General features: G+C 32.8%; 1 protein-coding gene and 1 long non-coding RNA gene across 2 annotated transcripts in view; one reads left to right on the top strand and one right to left on the bottom strand.

Annotated features, from left to right (window-relative positions):
- The window catches only part of LOC135125784 (metabotropic glutamate receptor 2-like), a 1,169,526-nt gene that overhangs the window by 706,384 nt on the left and 447,730 nt on the right, over positions 1 to 15,412 (top strand). The gene's annotated exons all lie outside the window — the stretch shown is intronic.
- LOC135125615 (uncharacterized) lies at positions 7,126 to 7,829 on the bottom strand. The gene is made up of 2 exons (XR_010279919.1): positions 7,782 to 7,829; positions 7,126 to 7,727 (listed from the first exon to the last, which is right to left on the bottom strand). It is a non-coding gene; the product is annotated as an uncharacterized LOC135125615 (long non-coding RNA).

Genomic DNA, 15,412 nt, shown 5'->3' with positions numbered 1-15,412 from the left:
AAAATTTCTGCCAGGTGAGTTGTTGTCTTCGGGTTGAAAACATATTTAGGCACCACTTGAATATAGAATATACTTAAATACTGAAAACAGGATTTTCCTATTTATTTAATTGCATTTTTATCTACGTCATCAGATGTTCTATGTGGAAAATTAAAAAGTAAACCAAGCTTAATTCTAGCAACACTGCGAAGCGAAGCATTTCCCAAAGTTTTAATGAACTTTGCATATTACTGTTTTGAGCGGCCTCAACGTTACATTTTACTGCCAAATTAGAATGCAATAAATTTCTATCAAATGCAACAATATTGAGTGGTAAGTTCCAAGTGGCCTATATGGAAATTGTAGTAAATAGAAGTTCAGGTAGAAAAAAAACTGTTCTGTTTGTAGCATATTGCGTGTCGTCTGGGAACGTGTGAAACGTGATAGAAACGCATAATGTGCATATCGTAGTATAAGATTAATTGTTGGTGATGCATAAAAATAATTTAAAATTTATTTTCTTGAAGTGTTCATCGATTGTTTTTATAAAACACTAGTGCAAATAACTTCTACAATGTTGTTATTGTATGTTGTACTAGTATTATTATGATTACTTTGTTATTATCGACCTCTCCCAGATTATGTTGTTAAAATTGTTTTCCTTTTTAAAACTTAGTTTGACGGTAGCGCTGAAATAAAATATTTATAATCTAATATCGGGATGCGACCCAGACTGACAAAATAATAACTCAGTGTTATCACAGAATAAATGGAAGCGGTACCGATTTTATTACGAAGGAAAGAATAGAAACGGGCCCTGATATTAAAAATATAGTGATATAACAAAAACAAGGAAATTATTTTAATTTAAATCACAACTTTATTACTAATAAACGGATTACAAGTGAGACTATGCTATTGAATAGAATTTCTATATATCAGACTTGGTTCTCCATTTTATTAAAGAGGTCAAACGATTTTATGAGGTTCGACCTTGACTGTGCTAGTCTTCTCATCCAAACACTATTTCTTTATCTAACTAGGTAACAGTGCTACCTACGTACTCATTTTCATGCACAATTTTTAAAGTGATCACATCCTCTGAACAACAATCTCATTTCCTATTTATAACCAGAGGTCGCCCCAACCTGTCAATTTTCATTAAGTTTAAAGTAAATCTCCAACAATATTCGAGGAAGTTTTTATTCGTGGTGGAGGTTTAGATGAGAAGACTAGCACAATCAAGGCCGAATGTCATAATAGTATATTATTAACTAAGGTTGTGAAGACAGACATTCTAGACCGAGCGCAAATTAGAACCTGAGACGCGCAGCGTCGAGGGCTCTAAAGCGCGAGGTCTAGAATTGGCTTCACAAACGTGGTTAATATACTATTTTTTCCACTAGTAGCCCATTTGAGGTTTGCGAATTTTCAAAATGTTTTTTCTGAAGTGCATCAATAAAAATGTGTACTCACGTCATTTTAGTAAGCTTTGGAATTTTATTATTTTTTGACAATCCAGAAATGGTCCAGAACTTTTGTTTTAATTTCCTCCATATTTCCCGTTTTTAATAAATTTTTGTGTGAAAAATGTTGTAAAGTGAACCATCATGTACCCCTCCTCATTCCGTCGTACTTACGCGACCGCGACAAATTTGGGTGAAAAAGGTATGGACCTTTTATCGTTAAAGCGACACGGGGAATGGAAATCCTCCAGCATAGCAGAAGGATACAACGACGGCTCGATCTTCAATAAAAAAAAAAATCGCCGAAATCGTCCAAAGCTCATCTACGGCAAATCAAGTCAAACCAAATCGGAACCATGATTCAGTTTCAGTCCCGTAAACTTCATTTTCACTCCCATCAACTTCATCAACTTTGTTTCACCAATTTATCCTCAATTTATAATCAATTCAGGGTTTGGAAATCATTCCAGGGCATAATTTAAAAGCAAATTTTCCAAAATAATCGTTTTCAGGTTATGTCTCAGTTTTTCTGACAGTTGTGGACAGTTGTCACATTAGGTGGCCAACTTCACGTTTACATTATTGACCAAGGTTCACAATTTTCCAAATTACAGACCTCTAGACAAGTCGACAATTAGCCATTGTAATGCTACTAGTGGAAAAAATCGTTTAACCTGTTTACTCGTGTCTTGTCGTCTCGTGTTTGAATGCACTATATGTAATTAACTACTATATGCATATGTAGTTAATTAATATATTATTTATTTAACATTAAAATGGCCCCTTTACTCTACTGGTGAAGTGGGAGGAGTCCTAGTTAGTGTATAAATAAGCATCTAGTAGTAATTTAGCTTCAGTTAATAATAGTTGGGATATTTTTGGCGACTTTTGGTTATCATCTTGAGCGTAAGCTAAGGAAGTATAGTAATCGAGTCCATCGGGTAACTTACCACTTTCATGTTTTTTCGACGTTTCATGACCCTAAGATTCCGAAAAAAGTGATTTCCTGTGTCCGTTTATCTGTCTCTGTGCCGTCTGTGTCGATTTTTATTAAACGTAATCTTCAAAACTACAGTACTGATTGTTGTCAAATTTTGTACGTGTATTAAGAATATCATGTAGATGATGAAACGCTAACAAAAATTTCGCTAAACATCAATGGGATGACATCATTTAAAAAATTTACAATAGCAAATTTGTTCTTAATTTTATTAAATAATAAAATCCTGCACTTGTGATGTAAAAATCCGCGTTGAGACATCCAGAGTTTTGGAAAAAAAATAACATTTTCTAATTTACCATCGAAACAGAAAACCGAATGCTCTGAAATCTTGCAAACGTTTTAACGTTATCGTAATCATGGTAAATCGTTAATCAAAATTTATTTGTTTATCCCCTATCAAAAAATGACGTCATCTCAAAATCTTACCTAATAACGCCTCTCTGAAATATGTAAAAATATTATGACTCTGCACTTGTTGTGTGTCAATGCAGTCAAAATTCTTACAATTACTTATACAGAGTGACTCAAAAAAATTAATTAATGAGGCAATTGATTGTATCGAATAAATCAAGAACGAGTCACTTCATTTTCTAGAAAATTTGAGAATACAGTAGTGTTATTATTAGTATTACACTGCATCCATCGAGATTGATATGTGTCCCTGCAAAAATGTTGAACGATGACGTGATCACAAAATTTTGCAATGGAAAAAGTCACTAGAAACAAAGGCGTAACACGCTTCTTTATCTTTATTTTAGCAATACATACATGTATTTATTTTGACTTATGAGGGTTACATCACTTTTGACCAATTTTCGACATCACATCGTTTTTTCATTTTCTTTAATTTTTCAATTTTTCCATTTTTCAGTGTTTCCATAATTTTTCGGCCTCCAAATTTTTTAACTTTATCATTTCTTCAATTTTTCCAGTTTTCAGTTTTTCAGTTCCTCAGTTTTTCAAGTTTTTGATTTTTATTTTTCATTTTTCACATTTTTTCGCTTTTAGATTAATCAGTTTATCAATTTTTAATTTTTTGATTTTTCAGTGCTTCGTTTCCACAATTTTTCAAGTTCTTCATTTTTATTTTTCATTTTCCACATTTTCTAAGTTTTATTTTTTCGAATTGACATTACGTTTCCTTTTTTCATTTCCTGTATCACTCAGTCAATCAATAAATCAAACAATTAATACTTTATTGATACTAAAAACTTACAAATCCTGTTTTAGACAAGTTAAATACAACAAATCAGTAAGAATAAAATTTCGACACCGAAGATAATTTATTTTTTCAATGTTTTTTTTTTTGTTTTCATAATTTTTGGTTTATTCAATTTTTCAAATTTCCAATTTTTAAATATTTTGATTTTGCAATTTTTGGATTTCCAATTATACACGTTTTCCTTAATTTTCAATATTTCGATTTTAGAATATATATTTCGTCTTTCCGATTTTGCAATTTTTCGCTTTTTAAGTTTCTCAATTTTTAATCTTACGATTTTGCATTTTTTTGCTTGTTTAATTTTTACGTTCTTGTTTTCCAATTTTTTAGATTTTTAAAAATTTTCATTTTATCCTTTCATTCATTTTTAATTTCTAAATGGAAAAAAAACACTGCAATTCACAGAAATGAAGAAACGAAAAATTGAAACATTGAAAAACAAAAACTCGAGAAACTTTAAAAATCGAAAAAATCAATGAATTGAAAAATTTGCCATAAGAAAAACGAATCGAATTGAATTGGAAAACGCAAAAACTGTAAAATTGAAAAATTTTAGAATCGTCAAAAATGGTGAAGTGGAAAAACCGTAAGACTGATAGATCGAAAAATTAAAAAACTAAAAATCGAAAAATTGAAAATGAAAAATCCAATAAATGAAGAAGTTTTTAAAATCCGATAATGAAAAATTGGACAAATTCTAAAACAGTAACATGAGTGATTTTTTTTTAAATATAATTATTATTACATATTTAAAATGAAAACTGGAAAAACTGCAAATACAAAATTGAAGAAACGAAAAGGTGAAAAATGGAGAAACTGAAAAATCTACAATTGAAAAACGAAAAATTACAAAATCTAAAATGTGAAAAATGAAAAAATTCAAAACCGAAAAATTGTAAATTGAAAAATTGAAAATTCCAAAGACTGAAAAATTTCGCATTGAAAAAAAATTGGTTGAAGTTCGTTTCAACAGAACCTCTTTCGCACCTGAAGTACAATGAAACACATCCAGCATTTTCGAAAAACTATAAAATTTTTTCTTGCGTTTTTTTTATGATAAGCCCTATCCGTTGAACTAAACATATTATGTAATGTTAGTGTTAATGTAAATGTAAAGAAGAGTGCTACGCGTATGTTTCGAATGATTCTTTACTTTACAAAATTTTGTGATGTCATCAACATTTTTGCAAGGACAGGTATATCAACTTTCAACTTAGATTGGTGCAGTGTAATAATAATAATCACAATATTGTATTCTCAAATTTTTTAGGAAAATGTAGTGAGCCGTTCCCGATTTAATCAATAAAATAAATTGATTCAATCATTAATTATTTTGGGCCACCTGTTTAAGCAAATCTAATAAATATGAATGCAATGCTAAATCACAAGTAAAAACACATCATATTTTACACATTTTGGGTAGAAATGAGGTGACGTCATACATTTTTTGGGGGGAATAAACAGATATATTTGGTTAACAATTTACCATGGTTACAATAACTTTAAAACGTCTCTAAGATTTCAAAGTATTCGGTCAATAAAATAAATTGACTCAGTCATTAATTTTTTTGAGACACCCGTATGAGCAAATCTAAAAAATATTAAGGCAATGATAAATCACAAGTATATCATATTTAAGGTAGGATTTATTGGGCAAACGGTTCAGGTGATACCATCAATTTTTTGGGGAAATGATCAAATATAGTTTGATTAAAAGTTTACCATGACTTTGATTATGATAACTTTGTTTGTTTGGCAGATTCAAAATTAAATTGCGAAATGTTTTTATATAATTTTGATTTTTTTTCCAAAAATCTGAACGTCTCGGGTAAAAACTGGACACAGATTCGTAAACTGCACGTATAGGACTATGTTATTTTATACAATTTAAAACTCATTTACTATGTACAATTTTGAGGTGACATCATCGCATTATTGGTGGGGATAATTAGACAAAGTCTGGTGTCTAGTGTTTCACCATGTAAACGATATTCAAAATGCACATAGAAAATTTGGTCCGGTAGTTTCGGAGATTACCTGCCTAACAAAAATCGTCATGGATGGCGGACAGACAGACTGACAGACGGAAACGGGAGATCTATTTTTTCGTACTTTAAGAGATATGAACATGATCTATCTAGAAAATATGAAAGCCATCACTCGAGCGATGGTTCCGATTACAATACTTCCTTAGCTTACGCCCGGGAAGTAAAAAGTTGATGTATATTATTGACACAGTGAGTGATACACCAATTTACTATATAATCAACATGTTTTAAATAACAAGATTTCCAACAATGCCTAATGTCTTAGTGACTTCCGATATACCCTAAGGTAGTGCATTGGGATCGATTGTGTTTGCAATCCCATACTTACTGTTAATATATCCAGAATTATTCAACATGACAATAAATATACGTTATACGTAATACAGGGTGTCCCAGAATTCGCGCCATTCCCGTGAATGACATGTTCCCTGTCCCGAACTCTGCCGTAATTCGCAAAAAGAATTGTCCAGGCTTTAACCGTGTGAGAACTGGAAGGCGCTTAAATTGACCAATAGAGAGGCTGCTTTTATATCCGAACGTTTCTATGTTCAAAGTTACCTATGCCAAGAACAAAAAATCGGGTAATACTAAAGTTGAATGAATTTTTTCCGAATCCCCCTCCGTCAACAAAAGGAAACAGAAGTGTGGTTATAAATTTAATCATTTTGACAATTGTTTGTCATAAACTGTCACGAAGTTCATCACTGACCTGAAGAGACGCTTCTACGCCAAAGATGACTGATTAATGTACACAGAGACGTCAAGGTTTAGTTTGAGGCAAGTAGCATGGGACAGAAGTTATTTCTGCTGCCATTCTAGTTAAATTGTGTTTAACTGGGCTGTACATGTCATAAGAGAAGCTGTTTCATTTCATCGTAGACAAATAATACATTTATTACTGTTCTACATAGTGTAGATACCGAAGAGCAGGTATTAGAAGTCATTTTCTTAGAGCCCCGTGAATAATGCGTTGTTATTTTTAACGAAAATTAGTACATTTTCAGAATTTACTCTGCATCATATCCCTGATATTAAGTTTATCGTTATTTCTAAAAAAGAGTACCACATGTCCATTCAAAGAACGTTATTTAGTGTACTAAAACATAAATATCGCTTTTGATTAATCGGTGCTTATGATTTTCAATAAATAGTATCAATTTTTACTGAACAGCTTTGTTGCTGATACCTAGTCTAAGCAACGAAAAAAGAGACGAGACTCCAGTTCTCTGGTGTATTAAGATCATAGGTATCTGCTGTGGTGTCAATCATGTGGGGGAGATACTGAAAACTGAGACTTATTCAAGAATAATATTGATGTTGCACATGATGATTTAAGACAGTTTCTTTAAAGTTGCGAGTACTTTCTAGAGAGTGAAAAGATACGAATAAAAATTATAACAAAAATCGTGTAGTTGCATTTTTTTTTAAGAACAATACAAACTATAAACAAATCAGTACCAATACCACTAAGTCACTGATGTCTTATTCATACTAGTATAAAGAATATTTGGAAATGATGTTAATTTATGGAGAATGTAAACGCTATGCAGCCACTGCTGTGTGCGAATATACAGGTCTTTTCCCCAATCATCGGCTCCTTGACCAGCATGTGAATATTTAATGCGCACAATTGGCACTTCTGGGCAAACGAAAATCCACATTTAGCTAACGTGAGAGCATATCAAGAGCAATACTATTAATCCGTGGGCCGGAATCGTTGTACTGTAACGTTATTAAACAATGTGCTCAAAATGATCACCATTAACTTCAATGCCAGTTCTAACTCGTCGCATTATGTTGTGTTGTATATTATTTAACATAGATATATAGACTCTTTTCAATGTTCGCCGTGCAAGTATCGAATTATGTGGAGGAGCGCCGTTGTGCTGAAACCACATATTCCGCCGTACATTCAAAGGAACGTCTTCCAACAATGCCGGAAGCTCTAGTCGTAGAAAATTAGCATATGCCTCCCCATTAAGGTGATCAGGTAACACAAACGGCCCCACCTAAAAAACAGGAACGGAGTTTAGTGATTTTATCAGATGCATTAAAATTTTTACCACAGTAGTACCAATGATTCCAGCCCATAGATTAATAGTAAATCGCTCCTGGTACGCTCTCACCCTAGTGAGATGTGGATTTTCGTGTGCCCAGAAGTGCCAATTGTGTGCACTAAACATTCCTTCTCGGGAAAATGAACATTCGTCGGTGAAAAGAATGCGCCGTGAAAAATCAGGATTTAGTTCATTTTGTCGCAAAAACCATTGAGCAAAATGTACTCGTCGCGGGTAGTCGGTTGGTCGCAGATGCTGCACTCTCGTGTAATGGTAAGGATGCAGTATTCTCTCTTGAAGGATCCGATGAGTGGTCGATCTTGAGCATCCACTCATTTGCGCTACATAGAGGACACTTCTCCTAGGATCCGCTTCCATGTTTTCTAACACTTGCTCTTCAGCACCCACACGTACATTCCGTGGAGCCCCAGCACGGCCTTTCCGACTAGGTTGAAAAGATTCATCTTCTCTTGCTCGATGTAACAATCGGTGAAACGCTTGTTGGTCTGGGTACCGACGATTATTCACGGGGCTCTAAGAAAATGACTTCTAATACCTGCTCTTCGGTAGCTACTCTATGTAGAATAGTAATAAATGTATTAGTTGCCTACGATGAAATGAAACAGCTTCTCTTATGACATGTACAGCCCAGTTAAACACAATTTAACTAGAATGGCAGCAGAAATAACTTCTGTCCCATGCTACTTGCCTTAAAGTAAACGTCTCTGTCTCTGTGTACATTAATCAGTCATCTTTGGCGCAGAAGCGTCTCTTCAGGTCAGTGATGAACTTCGTGACAGTTTATGACAAACAATTGTCAAAATGATTAAATTTGTAACCACACTTCTGTTTCCTTTTGTTGACGGAGGGGGATTCGAAAAAAAATCATTCAACTTTAGTATTACCCGATTTTTTGTTCTTGGCATAGGTAACTTTGAACATAGAAACGTTCGGATATAAAAGCAGCCTCTCTATTGGTCAACTTAATCGCCTTCCAGTTCTCACACGGTTAAAGCCTGGACAATTCTTTTTGCGAATTACGGCAGAGTTCGGGACAGGGAACATGTCATTCACGGGAATGGCGCGAATTCTGGGACACCCTGTATAACAACAACCACTCATTGCAACACTACTGGTATAAAATGACTAATAATAGTGCATAGCCTGAGAAAGCACCAATAAAGGTCACGAAACGTCAGCAAAACACTGAAAATATTAATAAAACCCGGTCCTGGAAACCCAAATAAATAAACAAACAAGAATAAGTCAAATCAAACCATTTTCGAAAAAGCTGGAGTTGTACTCAAAGGAGAGAAACTGTCGACCAATTTTTTTCAATTCAAATAGGAAGAATTGCACCCAGCCCATTTGAAAATTTCTGCCAGGTGAGTTGTTGTCTTCGGGTTGAAAACATATTTAGGCACAACTTGAATATAGAATATACTTAAATACTGAAAACAGTATTTTCCTATTTATTTAATTGCATTTTTATCTACGTCATCAGATGTTCTACTGATAATGTCCTGCTTTAACATCAAGGACAGTGTAGTATGTGAGTGAGTTTTTGTCTCCACAATAATGTTATTTATGTTAAAGGTGAAATTCTCACCCTACGTTTGAGAATTATGTGTTTCGATGTAGACAAGTTTGTCGTAGTTTATTGGGTGTCATGCATAAAGTTCACCCATAAGAGTTTATTTTACTGATAAAACGGTTACGATACTTGTCACAGGTAAAAATGAATGTGTCGTCAAAGAAACCATCCCATCAGTAAGATATTCAGGTAGATCATTGACATATAATAAGAAAAGTAGGGCTCCAAGTCCGCTTCCTTGTTGAAATTACACTTTGCATTTCCGTCTATTTTTGAATCCTACGCTTTTCCTTCAGTCTGTATTGTTGTATGAACCAATGTCACATATTATTCATGATCTGAAATTGGCCGTGAAGTTGAAACTTGTATGTAACTAGTACTTTCTAGTGATCCCATTAAAACTTAAATATTAAGTAAATTGTGAAAGTCATATGGTTGCTTCTCTTGCATAGGAAAAGTTAAGGTCTGTAAGTTGTTAAGTTAGACAGAAATTTTTGAATTTTAAACAGAAAAACTTAATTTAAATTCCACATACTTTTATATTTTGTTATGTCATCTAAGTCTTCAAAAAGTTTACAGTAGGGAATGAAAATAGTCGACCGAAAATATTTTGATTCGTGGTACACCTAAAAATCAATAAACTAATGAAATGTAACTATTACTGGATATACCCAAATTTTAATTAGTTATTTACCTTCGCAGTTATTACACGCTAAATTTTCAATTGTAAGTGATCGCGATAGTTAACCCATTTTTGTTTTCCGCCCATTGCGATATTCATGGATTTAATGTCAACTTTAAACTTATGTTTAAATGCAGATACTTTTGCACTCTCTATAATGATTAGAGTGTAGAAAGTTTTACATGAATTCTGGTTTTAATTTAAAACTTTTAAACTTGTCTTGTTGCACTGTGTGGGTTTTGCATCGCGTACTCATAATTAAATTAGGCACTTACTTGGTTTTCATAATTTCTCCCCATTTTCTCGAAAATATCCTCTGCAATAAAGCAGAAATTTGAGAAAACAAGCTTACTAAAATAAATCGATAATTTTAGATTTTACTTATCGTTATGTATATTTGTAAGAACATTGTCTAAATATAAAATTGTAATTCCTTCCGTAAGAGTACTTCAGCGTATCAAAATTTCCCGAGATGACATCTCACAGTATCGGATACAATTTACTCGAAACGACACTTGAACAAATGAGCTTTGACAAGAACAGCATATTTGAAATGGTTTCTCCGATGCGTCTTTTTTACAACGTATTATTTAACGAATTTACTGAATAACTTTCCATGTTTCATTTTTATATCGGGGGAATTTGCTGTCGTTTCTTTATTAAATTAATAATAACGAGAATGACGCAATTACGGAAAGTTATTGTGGCAAGAAAATTATCAACATACCTGACTTGATATTCAGATAATTGGATTCGCCAACAAGTCGATTGAATTCTTTGAGAATTTCCAGCCTGGCGTTTAATCTAATAAGAGAGGGAAAGCGCAGAAAAGGATTTTGTATTAGTGGGTATAAAATCTAGTTAAGGAATAACAGATACTCCCCTATATGATATTCGGAAAAGGGGTGTTTAAAATTTACGTATAATTTATACAGGGTCATCATAAAATATCGAACTCAAGGAAGCCCATGACTGTGTTGATATTGTGTGCACAGTTTTGTGGAAACGATTACACTAATATTGGAATTTTTATTTTTAACGCCACATTACTGGCTGCACTGTTTCGGTGCCAACACTTCATCAGAGTCTGTCGTATGTCAATATTTTTTTCTTTTTTAAGTGTCTCAAAAAACAGTTTTTATCAAAACTTCAGATAATTGTGGAATAATCTCAGGTAATGAACACACAGATTATGGTCAGTGTTACAAATGATTTTTTAGGTTAGGATGGGTTATTCTTTGGAGCAAAGCACGTTCATCATTATGTCCTATTACCGTAATGGGCTAAGAATGAAGAGTGTTTTCATAGTGAAATTAAGTTTTAGTCCTACATCATACTGCCTCAAATGGTTTCGTTTGTTGCATTGGTAGCTAAACCTAACCTTTGTAGTTGGTTAGTAGACGCGAGATTTGACTTCCACTTTACTTTTGTTTGTGTTATAAAGTGAAGCCGATTCTGTCTTGTGTTTGAGTTCGAGTAGTGGTCACGTATGGGAACACCGAAATAAGTCTTAACTTATCCTACATCAGTTTTTATACATATGAATAAAGAATGAAATTCCTTGGGTAGAAGAAAATACTTTTAAGGAGACAATTACAAAGAAGGCAAATAAAATCTAATTTTGCGATTATTAACGATCAATCCAGATACGACCAGAATGATACAATATATACAAAAGATTATGTCTGAATGCGAATTATTGGGTGGGTTCTAATCAGATTAACATATAGTCTTCAATATTATCCGCTTTACTAAAGGCGAATTATATACAACGTATTGTGAGACATTAAATTTTATTGAAACGGAAGGATGCTGACGGTTTCTCTTATTATAGGAACACTAAAGTCAGATTTCGAAGGAGAGATTATTTCAAGAAATTCTGTTGTTATTACATTTTTAATTGAGGTATTACAACGTTTTCTAAAATAATTAAATTTAATAACTATGAAACACAGTTCTAGAGAAGTCTGGAAAAGCCATGAAATATTGATTCTAATGTCCTGAAATACGAATCCGGTAGTTGTAATTGATCCATTTGTTCAAATACTCTAAACCGCCTCTATTTTCTTTTGTTACAAGTACATGCATGGATGTACCGCAATTGTGCGTGCAATCAGTAGTTTGTGCTTTGGTATTAAGCACACTGATGGATTTGTATTAAGTCCTGTCCGTTTAGTAAATTAAAGGATTATTGAAATCCGTCATCATTATCAACAGAGGGAGTTAAACTGTCTGGATTACTACGTCTGGTATTACATCGTTTACCCAAAGCAAGTTAATGTCGGAATTACATTGGTGTAAATGTTGTAAATTTGACAAGGTTTGAGAAAAACTGTTGTGCCTCAACTGGCGCTCCAAATAAATCTACAATTTGTTCAAGATTACTATGTACTTTTTCTTATACAACTTATGCATTTTAATAATACGTTATTTGCTCCAACAGATGGGAAATATTTAACAACTTTCCTGAATAGCTTCTTTCGAACTGTGACTAAAGAATTTCCAATATTCTTGTCTGTTGTCTAGACTAGCTTATAACGCAATAACTTTTTTTGTTAAAGAGTAATATTGGAGTTTTAGAATGCAATCGAAAAATGAATTTGTGGATCTATACTAAATGGATATAAAAGCCCGTATTGTTGTGTAGGTGCATAAAGATCGAACCCAGATATCTACATTAAATTTGTCACCTGTTGTGAATGTATTAAATTTCGATTTATTAGATACGCCGGATACACCTTAGTGTTAGTTGTATGCAAGTATTTGCAGTCCTCAATGAAGATAAATTTTAAAACGCTAATCCAATATTTCTTTATTAATCAACTATAACATTAAAATCAATAGTAGCCGACAGTTTAATAGCCACGAGTAAACTGAAAAAAGCACTGGATAAATTTAAATTGCATTCGTTTTTCACCTTACACAGAAAATAACCATTTAGATGTTTATCTAACACTAATGTAATTGACTAAATGTAAAAAGATAGCAATTTACTTTGTTTTCGTTGTTTTAGAACGTAAATGAACAATTTAATTTCTATTGTTATTTGAAAATGAAAATAACTAGTTATTCAAAAATAAAAATAAACTGAAAATATTTATACGGTAGTTCTTTACAAGGAAACGCAATCTTGTACCAAACTAATTTACGATAAACACACAAGAGAGAAAATTTATAATCATTCAGGGCACTTGATTGGAGTAAAACTTTATTTAAGAGTTCCGTTAAATATTCATAAAGATATTTCGCCTTAATATAGGGCGTTTAAACGGTAGCAAGTAAAGTTAACAAAATCTTTAGTAGCAAATCTGAGCGTGTTTTATAATTAGAGCTGGTAAAAGATGCAGTACTCTAAAAATATACAGGCAAGCGTGAAGTAAAAATCATCAAAATGTGCCTGTATTTTACCTTGTTAAATATAAGATTATTAAAACAGTTTATTGCTAACAATTTTTAACATACTCAGTATAATTCAAGGTCATTTAGAAAAGAATATATATGGAACAACAAAGAGTTTAATTATTATGAAGAAACAAAATTTGTGTGCAAACAGAAAATAAAAAAATGTAACCAAGTTCATTGAATTTTTTATAAAAAAATATATTGCAGTAAATTTTGCATTTCATAATTTTTTTTACCACTTACATAATGCGTGTCTGATTATTCGAAAATAAATAACTTGGATATGTTCCTATTACATGAATCTCTAAATATATGAACCTAATGCATAGACACAATAAATGTGGTATCTATCCATTTCTAATTATGAATAATTATTCAACTAGTTCAATGAGGAATTGGTTACCCAAATTTGCTGCACTGTAATGCAGTTTATTCTACATTGACAGGGTCCTCCATTGAAACCAACCTCGCATTTCATTGGAACTTGGTTAACGATGAATCCCACTGGAGCAAGCTTTATAAGTACGGATGCACACACCTACATAGTTTCAGAAGTGCTTCCTGGACAAACACTGGACAAGCACTGATTGCCCGGTTAAATTACTTGAAAGCCTAGAGCTTTATAGTTTACACCAATGCATTAGGGAGTGAAAGGTAAATAAATCTTTCTCGAAATCAGCTATTAGTGACAACACTTGAATTAGGGTTGTTTAAAATGTAAAAAAAACTGTTATTTCGTGAAGTATCGAATTAACAGTTTGTGTGGTTAGAAACAAATACAATGTTGTTATAATTTTAGAATATCGATGAGTCATTATTAAAATAACTATTGTTACATTTCACGTTATTTTAAAATTAACAGAATAAATTTACGTAAGAATTCTCGAAACAGCATTCGACTTGTAGCATCTCCTGTTGCTATAAAATATAATATACTAATATGGTAGTAGAATGTAACTGCTACACTTGCTGTTAAGCAATTTTAATTTGTTATACCCATTGACATATTTTTTCATTTCGCTGTTTCAGAGAATTTCTTTTTTGAATGTTTCACTCTCCAGGATTATTAGGGAAAAGAAATCCGTCTTCTGTATTTCTAAAATAAGTGTGTTTTGTGAGCAAATTTGCAATCCAACCACAGTAAAAATTGTCTATATATGATTGTACGATTGCTTGATGCAGTTAGATTCCCGCACTAACCAACAGTTAATTTAAAAAACATACAAATGAAAACCATTGGAACCAAAGGTGACTCTGCATGAATGTCATATTGTACTTTTCTACTCAAAATTACTCTCGAAGTGAAAAAATGTTGTATGCCTACAACTTGGGACGTAGTATGTTTGACAAGGCTCGGATTATTTTGCCTGCCCTCGTTACCGGTCTGATGTAAACATCATCCCTACCTCGTTATTTACACTTACATAACGTAAATAACTATTGTATATCCTTGATGGATGAAGTTGTCTTTACTATGTTGACATGAATAAAGTAATGTGTTATTTTACGAGTTGGCAACCCTTCTCATTAACAACACTTTACTCATTAGTAGGCTTTGGTGGTTTTAAGTGATTTACTCCCACCACTAGTACGCAGAGGCGTGCGGGCGAACAGAACTCGGAGCGCATAGTGGACATACTAGCGCAGTTATATTTGGATCTCCGCGGATGAAGCCATCGACACGTTGGGACGCTTTGTTGTGAATATGATTGTTGGAATCCAACAATACCGTATAAGCCATATATAATAGAATGCTATATATCGGATAAAGTGAATGCCGAAATTATATCGTCTGTAGTGGATGACTATTTGAACTGTATTTTTGACAATGCAGACGGAAAGCACAAAAAGGTTCTGTTATATTGTCAGTGATTTATTAAAAGTCAAATTTAGAAATATATTGCACATCACCTGTTTTGTTCATAGACTATACAGCATTTTCGAATTTATTAGGGATAC

This window comes from Zophobas morio, unplaced genomic scaffold (assembly GCF_036711695.1).
Source record: "Zophobas morio isolate AGI-343-1 ecotype UQ-CSIRO unplaced genomic scaffold, CSIRO_AGI_Zmor_V1 ptg000009l, whole genome shotgun sequence".
In the NCBI taxonomy this organism is placed as follows: Eukaryota; Metazoa; Arthropoda; class Insecta; order Coleoptera; family Tenebrionidae; genus Zophobas; species Zophobas morio.
The sequence above is the reverse complement of the archived record's forward strand: the minus strand, read 5'-3'. Positions and strand labels throughout refer to the sequence as shown.